Source organism: Perca flavescens, chromosome 21 (genome assembly GCF_004354835.1).
Source record: "Perca flavescens isolate YP-PL-M2 chromosome 21, PFLA_1.0, whole genome shotgun sequence".
In the NCBI taxonomy this organism is placed as follows: Eukaryota; Metazoa; Chordata; class Actinopteri; order Perciformes; family Percidae; genus Perca; species Perca flavescens.
The window spans coordinates 17,051,864-17,054,743 of record NC_041351.1 but is presented as its reverse complement, the minus strand read 5'-3'; positions in this window follow the sequence as shown (position 1 = coordinate 17,054,743).

Sequence of the window (2,880 nt, the reverse complement as noted above, 5' to 3'; positions counted from 1 at the left end):
GAGACAAGAGATACATTACATTATATACAATACAATTAGGAATTGAGTAAAAGCACTGGCATAACAATATTATAATGTCAATTCAGAAGGAGAGACTTAAAAAGTGGAATGAAAAATAAATCTGCATGCATAGATTACCTCAAGTCATCCTCTCTTCTGCAGCCTCGCTCGGCCAGCTTTTGGCCTATGATTTGGAAGGGTATTTCCTTGGTCAAATAACCTAGGTCTTTAGCAAGACTTTGGCACTCCTCTGTGATGCAAAATGAGCCAATGAGTAAATAAGACATTACCATGTTACTAATGTAGCATTCATTTTATAAATAATGGATTAATAAAAACTGATGAACTGTATAGTATTTTGACCCTAACAACTTGTCCATTGAGTTACCTTCCAAAACATCTAATAAAGGCAACACCAGGAATTACCTTTTGAACTAAGAACTATAACAGAAAGGTGGGTGGCCCCTGTCCTCCTTAACCCAGAAGATGAAGAGTTCATTATTTCCAAAAATAATTTTTGAATTGTCACCTTTAAGAAATCAACCAGTTCTGACTAGTTGGATGTTACCTTCAACTAGTTTGGTGCACATTGTTGTTTTTGAGCCTTACGGACTCAGCTGCACCGCTGCCTCCTTTCAATTCCCTCACAAGCTCCTTTTTTTCCACTTTGCCTTCCTCAAATAAGTCACCGTGAGGTTAGCAGAGAATGTTTCTGGTGCGGAGCATCGCCTGTGCAGCTCCTCTACTGAAACAAAGTGCCTGTGCAATCATAACACGTAATTGTTTTGAGAACATCAAAAAACATCTGTACACAAAGCTCACCTATAAAACCATGAGGCTTAAGTGAACATAATTGGTATTTCCTTGTAGCCCTGATCCTAAAGTTTAAGAAAATGTAATGAGTATGATTCTTGTTAGCTTAACTAACTGGTTCAGGGTTACAAGAAAATAACCAATTTAAAGAATTCTGGCCATTTTTAACCCATAGCCCTATTGTTCAAAGGGGTGATATAATGCAAAACTGATTTTACCTTGTCATAGTTGAATAATGACAGTTTAGTGGGTAACTAGGACATACATAGAACCTCTAAATTCCATTGACACCTCTTTCCTGTGCAAATCTCACAATTTGAAACTGCCTCTGAAAACGGGCAAACCTCAACAAGCCGCCTAGTTGACGTCAACTCGGCGGAAATAAAATGAGTTTAAGGCATATATAACTGGCTTGGATTACCATGCTCAGAAGATAGAAGAGGGCATCCATTTTCTGAGGAGCGATTGCATAGAAAGATATAGATACAAATTAAAAACATGATACAGTGTGATACAGTAACATACTTTAGGCTAAAATCATAGCTTAGATTAGCCATTGTAATAGAGCTCAACAGTCCCGCCCACCGTGGGTTCCGGAAGTAAAAATACAATGCAATTTCTCCATTGACAAATTGGAGTATAAGCCATAAAATGGTAACTGTCGATGGTAGACTTAAAACCAGCATGCCGACGTGACTAAGCAATTCTATAGACGCCAAAAATCATGGGGCACCAACCTTGTTTTGAGATAAACGTCTTTTATTCGCAATGTCTTGGATAAGTACTTCGTTACCCACAATCCCAGAGTGATGCCTCTGATTGGTGGAACTCATGCTGGTGAGGAGGGGGAGGAGGGGGAGCTGCCTGCACGATCCGTCACGAAGATTTACGACACTGCACGAATCACGATCTGTTCCACGCCGTTAGGCTAACGGCAGAAGCGTGGAACGGATCACCAGCATGAGTTCCACCAATCAGAGGCGTCACTGTGGGATTGTGGGATTGTTCAGGATTGTGGGTAATGAAGTACTTATCCAAGACATCGCGAATAAAAGACTTTTATCTCAAAACCAGGTTGGTGCCCCATGATTTTTGGCATCTATGATTATATAGAATCGCTTAGTCATGTCAGCATGCTAGTTTTAAGTCTACCATTGACGGTTACCATTTTAGCTGTATTTAGTCATTACAGATGAGCTAGTGATTTAAATAAAGGGTAATGCAAGCTCCAACATAGTTTTAGGCAATTTCAACCAAACAAGTAAAAGAAACGCTTGTATATCAAAACCAGCTCCAACATAGGTCATTTTAACCATAACGAGTATAAGAAACACATTTCAAAAGCTCTCGGACAAAATTAATATAAATTAATGTTAGCTATAATCCTGTCATTGCAGATGAGTTAGCCAACATTTTGAGTTAGCTAGTAAAGTAAAATAAACGCTGTCTAAGGCAAAACTGTTTAATTTAAAACAGTTTTGTATATAAATAAATATAAATAGGATTACCTGCGACAGGGACGTCGCAGGTCAAAAACGTCCCCGCCCTGACTGCAGCAGACGTGGAGGACCCCACAGTGCTCCCCCCCTATATATCCATATGCCTAGTATATCCAACAGCCTAGTGTCAAAGGTGGACTCATTCAAGTTTCTGGGCTCCATCATGTCCCAGGACCTGAAGTGGGAGTCCAACATCCTTAAAAAGGCTCAGCAGAGGATGTACAGTACTTCCTACGGCAACTGCGGAAGCATGGCCTACCACAAGAACTATTGGCCATCCTCTTCACTGCTGCCATCCTCCTGCCTCCTCCCCTCTGGCAGGCGCTACAGATCCCTGCATACAAAAACAACCAGACACAAGAACAGCCACTGCCATCACTCTCCTGAACTGCTGATAAGTGGGGTCATCCCCACTTTGGCCATTCACCTACACATTACATACTTTATCATTCCAATATGCATCTTGCACACTACATTTGCACTATTACTTTGCACTCTAAATTTATACATATGTATACATATATATATATATAGAAAGACTTGACCAGGGACTGGGGTTGCAAATTAG